Here is a 17,824-nt window from a genome sequence, read left to right as displayed (position 1 = left end):
AAGTGTCCAAGGAAGTTTGGACAGATGTTCTCCAGGGAGATGGGTGATGCAGCAGACTTGTTCACTGACATGGCTTGGTGTCATATCAAGTGTTGTAAAGTTGAAACTGACGTCAGAAAATTGAAACAAGGTGTCAATTTATAAATGTTTTAAATGCAAAAAGTTTCATAGTTTCATAGTTTCTAGGGTCCGAAGGGACCTGAGCAGATCATCTAGTCCGACCCCCAAGTTGTAAGTCGTGGACTGCCTGTATTGCCCTATTTGCCTGCATGCCCTTCTTGTCTCTTTTGTATGCTTTTTGGAGCTGGGACAGTCTTTTCATCCTATTCATGAACAGTGCCTAGCACAAGAGAGTTTTGGTCCATGATTAGGCCTCCTAATCACTACAGGAATACAAACCATAATAGACATTCCTACTTTACATATAAAAAGCTTCTGTTACCTATCCGGACTCCACACAATAAAAAGGAGAATGAAATGAAGGAGACCAGTAACAAGGTCATTCTCCTGAAAGGGTTAGGCATCTCCTAACACAGATACACCCAATATGCCATCTTAAGTCACACACCTGAGCTCTAAGAAGGAGTAGACATTCAAAGACACCACCACACCTGGCATTTCCTACCTGCTACTTTTAGGAACATCCATTTCAGTGTTTGGGTGCTCTGGATCATCTTTAAGAGATGACAAACTCTCTCCATTAACTTTTTAGGTATCCTAGGGCAGGGCTTGCCAACTCAGCACACATGTCACAAGTGGTGCAGACAGCCTCTGCATGGTACATGGCAGATTGCAGGGAGTGCAGAAAACACAGGGAGCAGAAAGCAGCACAACAGATCAGGCAGGTAGAAGGGATTGGAATGACACATGGGGAGGGTGCAAGTCTTACCCTGGGCATACTGGCAAATAAGTTGGCCCCCACTGTCACAGGGTACAGACAAACATAACAATTATGTTGATATCAAAGGATCCTTTGATCAAAGGATCCAAGCCGTCACATATAACATTTACATTTGATTGATTCTGTAACAATGCAAGTACTGCAAGGGGGCTCCAACTTTAACCATGCTTCCTTCAGGAAAAAAGAAAGGATAACTTGTATCACTGCAATAGTATGTTATTACATAGCAAATGTAAATGTTACATTGTCACTGTAATACTGTAACAGCTGATATGGACTCCAGACATGCAGTTCACTCCTCTCTTCTTTTGAAGTGGATAAAAGGATGGTATGTTTTGTCCACAGCCCTGGGACACCTCACCCTATCAAACTGGATCACCTCTTGGGACAAAGTATCCTAGTCACTGAATTACTTTTTTCTTTGATGTGCTTCAAGAATGTAACTAATGTAACTTTAGAGATGGGCCACTTCTGCAAACAAACGCACAGTTGCAGCGCATGAAAGGGCAAATATCGTGGTGTGTACATGAACCCACTCACAAAACAGCTGATACAGCAAGGTGCTGAGAACTCACAAAACTCATCAACTTCACTGACTTCAAAGATGGTTATTAAGTACTCCACTGCATCAGGTTTCTACTCTAACAAGTCTGACAGAAACAGAAAAATTAGTTTGCTTACAAGACCATTCTAGTGTTCTCCTTCCTTTACCTTACATCGATATTAGTCTCCTCAGCAAGGGTCTCGGCCTTCTCTGGGTCACTGCTCATTATGGCCTACGTGTGGCACATTTGGTTTGTACTATTAATATTCCCCAACTGTATGTTCTGTATTCCATTCCATCAGTGAGATCCCAGTTTTTGAAGGGCTGTGTAGGTGTATGCAAAATGAAGAATAAGGTCTAGCATGTTTTTTATATTAAATGGCCAGCTAACTATGTAAAATCCTTAATGAACTTCATACAAAATGAGTTAGCCAAATTTGTTGAGTAGAGCATAAACTGTGATATCCAAGCCTTACCTAATCCACTGATCTTTAGATTACAGTGCACCTTTTTTTTTAATTAATCATTGAAAAATGTTGCTTATGAATCTGTTCTAGATCTCAGTACTTTGAGACTATGCTGATGAGCACAAGATGTAAAAGCCATGACAAATATCATTTTAAGCATGTTTTGATTCAATTCCACAAAGGGTCAAAATAATTTAAATAATATCAATATATCTTCAAATTTGATACCCTGAAAAAAGTTTAGTTAATGACACAGAATTAATGAGCATAGTCATTAACATAATCCCAACAACAGAGCCTTTTTTCCTCAGCAGCTAATATTCACCTACAAAAGTACATATGAGATTGATATCAAAGTTATTGTCCTTGTTATGTCATGTATATTCACTTCATTTCATCCACTGCAGGATGAGTTTAATCTTCTAGGACACAAATTTAAGTTATCTGCAACCCAGACAGTGCACTCACATTCTCATAGTCTTAAATTAAATTCTCTGTTGCATCTTCATTTATTTCTTTTAATCAAAATAAGAAAACCTACAAGAAGTTCATTACCAATTTTTGTGTTCTATTCAGGCCTATAAAATTTAATACAAAAAAATTAAAAACCCCAAGTGGAAGCTGTAGAAAAATAAACTGCTCCAAGAGACTTAATTTTACTTCTCTATACAATCTTGCTTTATTCTATATTTTATTCTACATCCCATCAGAAGATCAGAGGCTTATCTAACTAATGATTAAAGGACTCATTTAATCTGGTACTGATCCCCATTAAAATCACTGCTAGGTTGTCACAATACCACCACACAGGTTCTCTTGTAGGGTCTGTGCAAGTGTGGACTTTCAGCCTTGGAGCTTCCTCCTATCACAACTCCAGTGGATGGAATTTGTCCCATGAAACTAGAAACAGATTCAGTTCAATCCCACTATACTGCAAATTATACATGAGATCAATGTGAATCTCAAGGCAGCTACTAGGAGAAGTATCTTCATGGAGGCCCATGGACTCCACACTATTTATTGCTTTCTCTAGCCTGGCAGTTCTGCTCCCTGCTACCCTGGGGTTTCTACACAAAAAAACACATGGGAATGCAAAGGTATTAGATGCTGTTACTGCCAGTCTCACTAGCAGCAATTGCTTGGATGGACTTCCAATTGGAAATCTACCTGTCCCCTGGAAAGCATGCTGCATCCAGGGCCTATCACAGGGGAGGCCAGGAGCGCCATTTGGCCTGGGCCTCTCATTCATGGAGGGCCTCAAATTTAGACTTTTGACGTTATCGCCAAATGAGGTTATACATACAGACAGAGATACATTGACAGGATTGAAAGAAGACATTCAACATACAACTTTAAACTTGTGTCCCATTACCGGGCCTCATTGCCTGTAGCGCACTATGAATTAATATTTTTTTAATATACCGGGAGCCTCAAAAAATGGAAGTGGCTTGGGCCTCTCTTGACCTCTGAGAGGACCTGGCTACATCCTTCTCTCCTCTACATTTTAGGACTGATGGAGTCTGCCATTGAAGGATTTTTACAGCATGTATGAGCACAGGGCAATCACAGCAAAACCAATGCTCTCCTCTCCTCTGCAGTTTTGGCCTTGTTTCCGCTACAGTTTCATAGCCTTTACCCCACGCAGAAGACAGTAACTTGTGCTTCTGCAGCTCAAAACTTTACAGAGTGAAAATGCTTAGTTATTAGGCTGGAGGACCAGATCAGTTTGATGACTTTCCCCTCTTCTTTCTGTGTATCCTCAATTGCTGATACATTTGTGAGATTATTAAGAGGCTGTAGAAACCACAAAGATGTCAGAAGTGTAGAGTAAGGGAAACAGTATAGTGGCACCTGTTCAGCAAAACATTACACTAGCTACAAAAATATCTAGATGGAAGGAGAAAGGTTCTGCCCTCTAAGCCTTTTTAACCTGAAAGGCTATGTGCTAAAAGAGCACACCTCCCATGTAGGCATCTAAGTGAATGTCAAGATACCATGCCAAATACAGGTTGGGAGCTAAGCCATTTTGAAACGCTAGCCATGATGACCAGACTGATCATTTGACCTCTTCCCACTGACTTAATTGGGCTTTGAAACAGACCCCTCAAATATTTTTGAACCAGAAAAACTGTCACCGCCCAAATTGTCCCCCAAACAAGGATTTCTGCAGAGAAAAAAAGAAGAGAAAAAAAGAAGGAAAAAGGAAAGAAAGACAGACTTGTCATAAGCCAAGTGAAAGCAGGACTGGGTCACTATTGCTGCATCCAGACGAGTGTGGCTGTGGGGTATGTGGCACCGCAGATGCCACATGCCACACATTCAGTTGTTCACTGTACTGCAAGAGAGCAGCATGGAGGGATTTTTTGACCCCTGGATATCCACAAGTCAAAAAAAAAAAAAAACACAGGGAAAAAAAGCAGAGCAATGCACATGGTGGCAGTGTGCATCGCCCAAAGCTGGAGCCTGGCCAGCTGGAGCCACACTGTCCTGCTAGCCAGGCTCCACGCGGCAGGATAGCCACTGGTGCACCCCACAAGGCCTCCAGGACCCCAGGTAAGGGTGCTGGGGCCAGCCCAGTTCTGGCCCAGGCCTCCCCTGCCCCAACTGGGGTAATTTACCACACATACCACACTGCGTGTGGTACAAGCATTCCCCAGGGGCAACTAGTGGCAGTATACGGTGCACCACCACTAGTTGTCCCTGGGGAACCAAATGTCCATGCACGTCTGGACACAGCCTATGATATTGTATACAACGTGTGAACCTTTAGTGCTGGCTGCCTATCTGTTCTTTTGCAATAAGTCAAAGCTGTCTAACTTCTAAGCAACCAGGGTCCACATGCCATACGTTAGCCACACCCGGGTAAGTGAGAGCTTCCTGAGCTGCACACTCTGGAGACACCCCCCACAACACAATATTATACCATGGCATCACTGCACACAGACTCACCACCTCCTCCACCCCCCACAACTCTTGCCCCCAACACTGTACAGTGCACCTGTGTGCATGCTGTACTGCTACACCATGCAGATGTGGGGAGAGCAGTGGATGTGATATACCTTGACTTTAGCAAAGCTTTTGATATGGTCTCCCACAACATTCTCGCAAGCAAGCTAAGGAAATAGGAGTTGGTGAATGGATCATAAGGTGGATAGAAAACTGGTAGAATTGTTCGGCTCAAAATGTAGTAATCAATGGCTCGATGTCTAACTGGTAGCTGGTCTCAAGTGGAGTGCCTAACTGGTCAGTCCTGGGACTGGTTTTGTTCAATACTGTATGTTCATCAATGATTGGGAGGATGGGATGGAGTGCACCCTCGTAAAGTCTGCAGATGACACAAATTTGGGTGGAGTAGTAGATACATGGGAGGGTAGGGCTAGGATTCAGAGTGACCTAGACAAATTGGAGGATTGGATCAAAAGAAATCTCATGAAGTTCAATAAGGACAGGTGCAAAATCCTGAAGTAGGATGGACCAGTCCCATGCACCGGTACAGGCTGGGACCTGACTGGCTAAGAGCAGCTCTGAAGAAAAAGCCCTGGACGTTACAGTGGACTAGAAGCTGAATATGAGTCAACAGTATGCCCTTATTGCAAAAAAGGCTTATTGAGTACTGAGCTGCATTAGTAGGCATGTTTCCAGAAGATTGAGGAAAGTGATTCTTTCCCTCAATTTTGCACTGGTGAAGCCACATCTGGAGTCCTGTGTTCAATTTTGGGCTCCCACTACAGAAAGGATGTGGACAAATTGGATAGGGTACAGCAGAAGGCAACAAAAATGGTTAGAGGACTGGGGAACACAACATATGAGGAGAGGCTGAGGGAACTGAGCTTAGTCTGGAGAAGAAAAGGCTGAGAGGGGATTTAAAGCCTTCAACGTCAAGGGTACAAGTGGGGTGGAGCTAGACTTCTCTCAGTGCTGGCAGATGTCAGAAAAAGGAGCAATGGTCTCAGATTGCAGAAAGGCAAGTTTAGATTAGATATTAGGAAAAACCCTCTCATAGGTGGGTAGTCAAGCACTGGACCAGGCTACCCAGCCAGGTTATGGAATCTCTATCTTTAGTAGTTTTTAAGACCCAGGTAGACAAAACCTTGGCTAGGATGGTATCATTGGGGATGGTCCTAAGCATGGGGTTGGACTAGAGGTCCTGAGGTCCCTTCCAACCCTCATTTTTTATGATTCCATGATTCTAATGTTACCTGTTCTTCATGTTGAACATCTTATAAGCAGCCTGGAAGTATATCAGGACTTGGGGGAGCAACTATTCACCAAGGCCCCCCAGGGGAGGACTAAAAATAATGGGCACAAGCAGTTGTGGGTGGAGGGACATGCTCAACAACATCCCAGCTAGGAGGCATCACTACCTGTACAGACCTCCCATCATGAACTGGTCTATCCAAATGCGGAGCATTTTATTGAGAATCATCATCAATAAAATGCTAAAATGGGAATGAAGCTCTGCACCGTGCTTGATGTAGCCTGGTTTAAAATTGTATGCCTGTAACTCCTTCCTTGAGGGCTACCAATGTGGAGACGAGTGCCAGTGAGAGGAAAGGATTCATTATCCTTTTCCAGGCAAAAAAGTTCCATTATTTGACTGTTCCGTTTGATGGTAAAGTGGGCCAGAGCAAGGACATCTTCACAGATGGGCATTGATATAGAGAGAACCAATAAAAAATTCAAGAAATAGAGGAGAGGGAACTGAATGTTTCAATTCCTGCAATTAGAAAGTCCTTCAAGTTTCTGGGACAACCCACTTCAAAGCTCTCCAAACCTTGAACTGCGACTTCCTGACATTCTCCAAGCCCTGCATGGAGCAAGATACAAACTCGCAGCATGCTGTAGTACACCAGCCATTCACTGGATAATTTATTAGAGTTGTAAAGAAATATAAATCTCAAGTTACCACAGACCAATGGAGCACACTTTACGGTATGCCACTTGAGGGTCTTAGGAAAAAAACAACCAGCTGTCCTGTTTCTGGGTCAGCACATTCTTCCCTCCACCTTTCACCTGAACACCCTGTGTCCCTGCTAGAAGTTCCTTAATTAACCCTTACTTTATCTCGCAACCATCAGATGTAAATTAATAGTCATTTGGGGTCATCTTTCCAAGGTTAAGCTATATAGTATCCACCTGTTCTTGCCTGTCAGAAATAAATCTAGAGAGTGCTGAGTTGCTTGGTAATGTATGTCATTTGAAGATACAGCTATTTACCTATACAGCAAAGTGTGGTCTTAATTTGGGGTTTATGGTTTGATCTCTTAAATCCCATGAGGAAAAAATCTATTTATAAAATGTTTTCTCGTGAGAAAAAGATGAATCCCAGTTTGAGATTCTAGATCCTTGCTTAACTCATTTATTTATGCATTGTGGAGTTATTTTAAGATAGTGTTCATTACTACAGAGCAGAGTTCCCTGGAATGACCTTAGACATACACAGACTCCCAGATGGTAAGAAGCTCTAGGCTGAGGAAATGAGTGATGTATACAGTATAAAACTAGCAAAAATCTTTTTTTCCTTCCTCAATAACCACAACTCTGTGACATGAGATTAACCAGCCCAGAAAGTGTCAGCTGTATAAAATAAAGATGCTTTCAGCAAGCAAAGAAATCCATTTAGATTGGGGTGGGCAACCTGAGGTACATGCCATAAGTGACATGGGTAGACTGTGTGGCATGTGGTTTTCCCAGACGTCCTCTTTCTTGGCCCCTTCTTCTCCATGCAGGCAGGTTTTTTTAAATGGAAGCAAATGTCCAGGTTTTTGCTTTGCCTCTGCTTTTGCTCAGGTCTGGGGGCAGTGGGCAAGCAGATTGACTGTCGGGATATCGCGTGCTTTCTATGTGGGCCCCAGCAGCTGGTGGAAGGTTGTGTGTGTGTGCACAAGCAAGCTACTTGGGCAGGCGGGGTGCAGAACAGAAATGCAAAGCACCGGCAGCACTGGAAGGCAGGGGGTTGTGGGTCAGGAGTGAAGGCCTCTGGGTCAGAAGTGAGGGGTACCAGCAAGACTAGGGAGGCAGGGGCTGTGGGTCAGGAGTGAGGGGTGCCAGCAGGGCTGGGGGAGCAGGGGGCATATCACATGATTATATACCCCTTCCCCACTCCCAGGTGTCCTCTTTTTTCAAATTGCTCCTAAGAGGGAGCAGGGAACACAGTAGCAAAGAGGGCAGGGAGCAGAAAGTTGGACAACAAATTGAGCAGGAAGCACAAGGAGTGTAGCAAGGAGCAAAAGAGAGCAGCAGATCAGGCAGGGGAAAGGAATCAGAGTGGGCTTGGGAGGGTGTATCTAATTCCTGGCACACCTGCCAAAAAGCTTGGCCTCCACTGCTGTCTTTCTATGCATGTTACTGTTAGACTATTGTATAAATATATGTCTTCAGCTTGCCTTGAAAGAAAGTCTGGGATTTCTGAAGACTATGATTACTATATAACAAAGTCAGATTCTCTAGAGGTACAAGGTTATATAAATTTCTTCTTACTTGGGAGCAGTGAAACAAATTAAAAGTTTCTACAGGGTAGCATCTAAAACCAACTATAATTAAACAGTCTCCTTTCCAACAGGGATAAATTACTCAAATAAGCATTTTCATGGAAACTGGAGCTGAAATTTTGGAATTTTTGCAACATTTCCTAATGCAGGCTTGTATTCTATGGCCCTGAAAATGTACAAGAAATATAGTAAAATCTGATAGGCAAGGATTTCTCAGGGTGATAGCTTTTATTGAATCAACTGTGTAGTTAGATGGAGTTACAGTCTAAGAAATCCTTGCATCCTGCATAACTTCTGGATCCTTATGGCACACCACTCTTACACTACTATGAAATATGATATAACTTGTTTTTTTACTCTCCACTTTTTAATATTTATCTTCCACCAGAAAAAGAGTCAAAGGAAAAAGAAGAGACTTCCATGAGTTAAAGGAGATCCTGATAATTTGAAAAAAAGCTATCATTTATGTCATGTTGTCCTTCTATTTCCAGAGCAGCTTTCTTCTGAAAAGCAAATCATCTCATAATATTGTATAAGACAGCTCACCTTTTTAAGACTCTTTTTAAGGCTTATAAAACTAAAACAAATCTGAAATGATTGTAAAAGATCATACACTAAATCCATGGCAGAACTAACTACAAACCTGAATTCTGATTTCAAGTTCTTTGACAACATGATTTCTGTTGTGTGGCTTAATTCCTATAGTTTTAATGCATTTTTAATAATAAAAGTTCTATTACATTTCACTGTCAGGAAGCAGTGCTGTGTTGTAATGTCTGAGTGGTAAGACTTCAAGGGAAAGTTTTGAGATAAGCTTAGCACCATTTTATCAGAATTTAAAAGAAATTCTTGGACATGTTGTTGTTATCTTGGATTCTATAAAATCTGATTGTGTAATGTCTAAACCTTGACCCTAAACTGAACCGTCACAATGCCCAACATATATTTGGTAAGGCTTACAATGTTTTTGTACTTACAAAGTACAAAGAACAATGAACAGCTGAATGAACTGTCCTTTTTATTTTTATTCTTTTCTAAACCCCTCCCTCAACCCACTGAAGACTATAAAAGTAAAACCAGTAAGGTAATTTGCTTGGAGGTAAGCCAGGGTTTATTGGCTTCTTAAGCCTATGCTTCATTTCCTGAAAGACTTAAGTTACTGACAGTGTGTAGATTTTTGCTCCAAAAGTTTCCATTGAGCTGCTGCTTCCTGCAGCAAATGACAGCCAGAAAATAAGTATTATTATTTCCCAGAGTTCAAATCAGTCACAGGTCACTGGCTTCAAGGCCAAATTTAATTTTTGGGGCAGAAACAGAAGGGATCATTTTTGCCTGTTCTGGCCTCTGAAAGTGCTCTATAGCCATGACCAAAGAGAAGTGCATAGCTGCAAAGCACTTTAAAAGGGCCTGATCCTGCAAAATCCTGCAAAATTCAAATGAAGGTATTTCAAAACAGAGGGTCTTCTGTAACTTGTGTGTCCCTGCCTGCCAGACTCTGAGCTGTTTTCAGAATGGAAGGGGGAGAAGGAGCAGAGGGAGTTCAATCTGGGTATTTCAGATGGTGCTTGAGGGTGGGAACCCCGAGAATGAGCTCCCTTGGCTCCTTTTCCCCCTCCCGTTCTGAAAACAGCATCTAGCCTGGGAGGGAGAAGGGGCCATTGCTCAGGGAAAATGGCTGCAGGCTTGCAGCTAGCAGCTAACAGCTAGATTCTCCTCCCCACTGGAACCAACAGTGAACTTCTGTTTGGTCCAGGAGATTGTTATAACTCTGAATGCTTCCTGCAAAACATTCCCAGTTATAGCGGGGAGCTGCTTTTCTGTCTGTGCCCTTTGTTGCCTCACATTCAAGCATGCTAAAAACCATCCTGGAACTGTAGGCTTTCTTGTTAAATTATCCATTCTCTGCCCTCACTCTTCATCCTCCTTTTCCCATAAATAATGACTTAAACACCCATCACTGTAAAACGTCTTCCTCGTTTTCTGGCCTATAATACACAGGGCTCATCTTGCAAGTCTCCTTACAACAGTTTCTTCTAATGTATAGATAATGACTAATTTCTTGTTAACCACTGTTGAATGGGAGATTAAAATTTATCTCCAAGGACAGATCTAAGATACTAAGCTGTGTACTGCTCATCTTCTACTACATACCAATGAGACACACAAGCCTATAACACAAACCCCCACATAACAACCATCTTCAAAAAGTGCTCCAGGGGTGATCATGGAAAATACAGACTAGTGAGTCTCACTTCCATCCCTGGCAAATTAGTAGAATCTGTAATAAAGAATAAAATGAGCAGTCACATGGACAACCAAAGAGTCACATTAGACCATTCCCTCACTTACAAACATCACATTCAGAAGGTCAGCACTAAAGTCTCTGCACAAATAGCTGCCTCAAGAAGTCTAGCCTTATGGCATGGGGTGCCAACTTCAAAGTGCTCAGAACCACCTCACTTGCAGTGGTATACGCCTCAGCAGTTTACTGTGCTCCTGTATGGTCCAGAAGCTGTCACACTAAAAAGCTCAATGCTGTACTTAACAGCATGCAGAGACTCATAACAGGCTGCACAACTTATACGGACACAGATGTATTCCCTGCACCCTAGCGGCATTTTTGTACATGCTAGTGCCACAGCGCCAGACACTTTGAAAAGCACCTGGCACTGTGACATTTACAGTTGTATAAGTGGTGAAATGGGCATCAGCACTGAGAAAGTGGTAGCGGTGCACTTTTGAACTAAAGGTCAAAGAAGGTGCTTTAATTCAGAAGCACACCGCCATCATTTTCTGCATGCTGATGCACATTTCGCTGCTTATACAACTGCATGCGACGCAGTGCAGTGAACATCAGCTTGTGTGCAGAGCAGACTCTATTAATTGAATCTGCTCTGAAGCAGCAGGTCTTCAGTGCACTGCAGGGCCAAAAGTATGTGTACAAATGCCCTAGGGCATTAGACCAAGTGACATAAGAAGACAGACCCCAACAGCTTCCCTGCTGCCAGGTTTCTGGGCCCATGGAGAGTCCAGCGGGCCAGATACTATGGCTTTGTGTGTTTCACTAAATTTAGTTAAGGGGTGGGGTGAATGGAAATTAAATGAACATTCAGAGTAATCCAGTTTGAAATCTATTCCTACAGCATTTTATACTAGCATCAAACAAGTCCCCCACTGGGCACAATCTAGACAGAGAAGCATGGGTCAAGTTGAACAGACCAAGAGCTGGATACGGACACTTTAAAATAACACTGTACAAGTTGAACATCTTGGACAGCCTCCTGTGCGAATGTAGTGTCCAGTAAACAGCACAGCACTTAATCAAAAGCTGCAATCCTTACAAATGCCCAGATTGGGTAAATAAATTCACACACTGAGCAATAATACCAGATAGTGGCTCATAGCTGGCTGGAGGGAACAAGGTGAGGGGTGGGGATGGTTTGGAAACAGGGGCTTCACCATCTCAGGTCACTGAGGGCCCGGTAGCAGAGCTGGCCCAGCACTTGGGCAGACCACTTGAGCTCTGGCCAAGGGCAGACCACCACCCTGAGGGGCTGGGTGAGCAGGGTGCTACAACGCCCAATGGGTTGCCAGCAGAATGAGACCTAACATGAGTCACAATGGGATCTGGTGCAGATGTTTGTTAGTGCTCTAACCTACAGTGCTAAAATCTGGTACATTCATCCAGGGTTCTTAGAGTGAGATCTGCCATTTTTACAGAGTTCTGTGTGCCCCAACCATCAATTCAGTTTTAGCTGTAGAGCACTTTGTGGATTTACCGCACAAAAGTATAACTTCAGTTCCACTGAAAACAGAACTTCTGTTCTGTTTTCAAAAAGCTTTAGACAAAGTCACTCACCAAAGGCTTTAAAAAATGAGATGGCTAGGGATAAAGAGCTGATTAAAAGGTAGAAAGCAAAGGATAGGGGTAAATGGTCACATTTCAGGATGGGGGGAGGTCAAAAGTAGGGTCTCTCAGGAATCTATGGGAAGTGAGGGCTACAGAAAGAGCAACATAGATGGCAGCTACATGCTCTCTGGGGATGTTCATTGAACTCATTTCTGTTGGGTACAAACAACAACATTCAAATTCAAATTCTGAACTTCTCATAGTTTGATAAGTTTCAGATTCATGGTTTACAAGTACACCAGTGCTCATAGAAAATATATAACTGAACTGGTTTCTAAAACATTTTCAATCATATAATTAAGCTAAGGATTATTTTAAAAAATAGCACCACTCTAGTCAAAAATATACATGGCATAACTAATATAAAGCTGTTTATCATGCTTTATAACAAGTAATGCTGTGCACACAATCTCTATTGCAACATTTTTTAAGTGAACCTGTCCCGAGTGTCAGTCATTCTAATAGAAAATGTTCATTGATAGGTTTCAGAGGAATTTTTGCTGAAATTGGGTCAAAGTTTAACAGTGAATCAGTTAAATCAAATTCAGGTTTCAAGTGCAGAAAGTAATTTTGTAGTTTGAATAAAAACTTCTAAAATCATGAGGCTTTTTGTGGTCTGAGAATCAAGTTCCTCATACAACTACTTGCAATTATCAAGTTGAAATTTCTTTCCTGCATGTCTCTTTCAAGATTAAAGTTAACCCTCACCTTATGTCTTCGTGAGTGAACATTTCTAGTAACAAGCTAATTAGTCAGACTGACAAGTGAGCACAAAAGGGATGCAAGCACATTCAAAGTAAACTCACTTAAATTCCAAGAAATATTGGTAGAGATTATTCTTAATATTTCCTCAGGTGCAGAATAAGTTTCCTGCCATATCATAAATCCAAACATAAACCTTTTAAAGAACTATTCCAAAATTAAGTTATTGTGCAATATTTGTACCTGCTTCCACTTATATTAAGAGGTACTGAAATGTCACTGCCTGTCACTATTAGAAAAGGATCAACACAAAATCCAATGGACAGTAGTAAAAGTGATCATGATCTCTGTAACCTAACCAGGAAGTTATTTCCCAAGCTGCTTTATTACCTAGGCTACACTCCAAAACATATATTTGATTTCTGTGAAAAACCTAGGAGACATAAGCAGGTTAGCCTCGCTAAACAGAGGTGCAAGGGGCCACACGTGAGATGCTTATGTAGTTAATCCCCAGGGGTGGAGGAGAGGAAACATGGCAGGGTGTTGGCAGCTTTGTGTTCTGGAATTAATTCTTGCTGGTAGTTCTTTAGATCCTTAGGGCTTGCAGAGGTTACAGAAGTTTAATTTAAATTGTTTAAATTAAGCCAATGCACCCCGTGTGTGTTGACTCATATCAGATTAAGATTGGTTATAGCACTGTAGAATGCACTTGTACATTTTTCAACACAACCAAAATATAAATGGATATAATGATATGAGTGTACACACAAGGTTTTTTCCAAACTAATTCTGAACCAAATAAATTATTTAGTTGTACCAATACAACATTGTGATTTCCCCAGCTTCCAACTTGCCATTTTTGAGGCACAAGCTGAGAAGCATCTCTTTGGTCACAGTGCTTCATTGGCTGTGCAGAGGGACAACTTAAATGCAACTTTGACAGCAGAAAGTCCACTTGCAACGTAATAGTTGTACATGTCCAAACCATCCAAGTCAAAGTCCACCGAAGAAGGCAAACCCAGTCTGTACGGAAGGGAGCAGGGCTGACTGAGAGGAAGCAAGGGCAGGCATTACAGCTATGGCTGGAGTTTAACTACTGTCATCTTTGTAGGTCACCTTTCCTAGCAAAACTGACCCTGCTGGAAATTTGCATCCATCTTACCCTAATGAGCATAAGCCGAGACCAGAGTGACATTCACCCACTGGATTAGACTGAATGGCAGGTTGAAACAAGAAATGCACCCCAAAATATTCATAAGCAAGTAGGCCCTGGGAAAAAGGGACCTGTTCTATTTTATCCTGTTCCGTTACAACCCCAGAATTCTGCTCCTTCAGCATATAGAAAATGACTTCTCATTCCCTCAGAGTATGGGCACAACTTATATCAGCAAATACTTATTTCAGATTTGACCCCAACTAATCACGTTCTGCGGCTTTTAGTTTCTTTTCATTAGTAGTTATTCTCCTGGTTTAGGTTCTGTGGTGGGAGGAAGACCTAGTTTTCTGATGGGTAGCACAAATACAGACAAATGATATTTATCTCTTCCCTCATTGGCCAGGGAGGTTATCATACTGTTTTAAGTGTTATTTATCTACTATATTAGAGGCTACCTTACAATTTTTAAGCAAAAGTTGCTGTGTACAACTGCAGGCAGTGTTTAGTTTATGAGGTAAGATTCCCCAAGACAAATTGACAAGCTTTTTGTTGTTTATCTTCTTCAGCAGTCCTATTGTCAACACACTCTGATAGTTATATACATAATGGCACCTCCTGTGAAAGCGATCAGATTGTGTGAAATGGTGTGAATGCCTTGGGAAACCATGGGCATAAATCCAGGTAGAAGACAGCACACTTGTCAATGTCTCTACCGTTTCAAAACAGCCAACTACACCCCCCAGCTGCTGATCCCACAGAAAAGATCTGTGTCCTGGTTTGCCACCTGCCTTTTGTCCTTCAATTGAACTGCTTAAAGCACTCATGGCTAGATGCAGCAACACTTCTCCCACTCCCCTTACCATTCACCCCCCAACTGACGTGCACTGTCCAGCAACAAAGCTTTCAGTAAGGCTTGTTCATGCCAATAAACCTGCAAATATAGAACAGTATAGGTCAACATTTGAGATTTATACAGATCAGTGGGTGCCTAAAGAAAGTACAGTGTTGGCTAAAATCAATCATGACGAGGGTGGCATGTATTTCCCTGCCGCTGGTTTCTGCCAACCGCAGCTCACCAAGTGACAAGTAACTGATCTAAAAACCGGACAAGAGAAACAGCATATTCTCTTTCCCTTCAGGAAGCACTAAGTAATCCCTTGGGAAACAATCTAGCTACTTTGCCAGTTAATTCCAGATACCAGCACCCTTTAGCTAGAAAAGGGATGTAAAAAAGATCAAACATGAACAATCGATCTGTTCAAAGCTCTTTAGAGCTAATTAAGGCACACAATGCTGAACTGAACTGCCTATCAACTGCTTACCCTACATACATTAAGGTCACTAAGCTGCTAAAAAAACATAGTCTTTCAGTATCTCATCTCTTGCTTTTTTTCTTTTTACAGCATGCTGATTACAGTTCAGAGGTTTCAGGGTTGGGGGGTTTTCTTTGGGGGGGTGGTTAAATATAAATTCAGTTGTCACTGTCCTCTAAACCTGGATGTATTTCTAACAATAAGAAGTGGTATCAATATTCGTATGTACCTCCAGCTGAAGGACAGCACAAGAGCACCTCCAATAGTATACATTTGATGCAATTTTAGAAGGAAAAGCCTTAACATTTTCAGAATTGGTCCTGTCCTTTCCTCTCCCACACCTCTTTCCATTTCAGTCACAAAGGGTTTCAGGAGAATGACTCAACTACCTAAGTATGTCATCATGACAGGACTAAGTTGTGCAATCTATTTCAGCTACTATACAATCCGCTTGGACCTCAGTTTTATTGAAGAAGTGGATTTGTTCACATAAGTAAAACTCTACCATTCACCTGTCTTGATTAATATAAAAGTAAGTGCTTTAAGTGTGTCAAATGGGGTCCATATGTTCCCAGAATTGAGGTAAAGTGGCTTTCTGAAATGTCAAAATATGTAACATTCTTCATAGGGGCAGATCCAGGAACTCTCAAAGGGAGGTGCAGGAGGTAGCAACCCACACTTCAGGGGTGCCCACACCCAAAGCCAGATTAATGCATCAGCAAACTAGGCATATGCTGAGAGCCCGGAGCTATGGTGGGGCCAGGTCCTGCCCTCTGCAGCAGCAGCACAAATGGCCCTGTCCACCTCCCTTGCCCTCTGCTAGGTAGCAGCGGCTCTGACTCCCCACAGGTGGCAGCACCAGGGTGGGGAGGGGGGTCTAGACTGGCCCAGAGTCCACACATTTGTTTCCAAGGTCCCACTAAAAAGGTAAACCCAGCCCTGCCTGCACCCCTTGCTCTCAGCCTCCTCTGCCCCCACCAGAAAACACAGGCTCAAAATCTCTGGTCTAAAATCAGGTAGGCCAGGGGTTTATACCCAAGTTAGCCACTGCCTAGTCTGGAGTGAATCCCTCACATTGTAAAACCAGGAAAAAACGTCTTCAGTAAGTTTAATTCTAATAGGGAAATAGCTTTAAAACCTTCTTATTTGGACAATTCTTTTCCAACAGTAACAGAAAATTTCATCAAAATGTTCCCAACCACCTCACTTCCAATCTAGTTCAGTGTTGCACAACGCAGGGAGACATCATGACAGAACACACCTGACTGTACGTTGCATGTCTACTAAGGGAAGTTGAGTCTCATTTCAGACTGCCTGAACAACAGAAGCAGGATGGACTGAATGAGCTGTTTGTGAATAATGTGACTGGGATCTGGTAACCCGGTAGAGAAAATTCAGCAGGCATCACCAGAGAAAGATTAGGGAATATCAATGGTGTTCAAGAGAAAAGGGGACTACAGAGGTGAATAGGAAACAGCCACAATATATTAAAAATAGGAATTATCAAATGATTAGATTTAGATATTCAGACTCCTGGTGCTTATCCAAACCAAAAGGTTAACCTTCTAAAATATGACAGCAACTAAGGCTATGGGCACGTGACATCACAACAAATTAAAAGAGGGTGGGACGTTCTGTGCATCAGCTGCTCCACATACCTGCAGCTGTAACTGCCTGTACCTGTTCACGTACCTGCAATTACCACACATTAAGTGATAGCTAACCTACCTATCAATGAAAGGCAATGCAGTATAACTATGCCTTACTGCGGGATAAGTACACATGCAAAGGCAGTTACTGCAGAGTAGCTAACTGGTAAGTCCCTGTTCCCCTTTAATTCACTGTAACATGTTTGTCCAACAGGCCTCTGACTGCAACTAGATCTCACAGTGTGCCCCCAAAACTGCCCCTCACGGCACAGACCAAAAAGTTCTGTTTCAAATGCACTTTATAGACAACTACATCTGACTTTTTTTTTTAAATGCCTTCTTTAATGACTTGGTCAGCAGCTTGACAATGGACAAAAAGTACTTCTCCTCAGAAACCAAACAGATGACATGGAAAGAGAAAATTCTGGCAGAAGCCTACCATTCAGGAAGCATTTTTACAGAGATTTCTTTGCAACTTGCTCAGATGGCCTGCTTAGTGCCTCAGGCAGGTCTACGCAGCTGGCACTACAGTTTGCAAAGGCATTGGCTTCATTACAAGTGTCATATTCTCTCACAGACAAATTGTTCTTGAATAACACTGCCTAAGTAACAGGCACATCAGGGTTTCCATCAGGCATGCATATATCTCCTCCTCTTTTTATCATACAAATGCATTAACTGTGGCCATTGC

This window comes from Crocodylus siamensis, chromosome 3 (genome assembly GCF_052110815.1).
Source record: "Crocodylus siamensis isolate JL-2025a chromosome 3, ASM5211081v1, whole genome shotgun sequence".
In the NCBI taxonomy this organism is placed as follows: domain Eukaryota; kingdom Metazoa; phylum Chordata; order Crocodylia; family Crocodylidae; genus Crocodylus; species Crocodylus siamensis.
The sequence above is the reverse complement of the archived record's forward strand: the minus strand, read 5'-3'. Positions refer to the sequence as shown.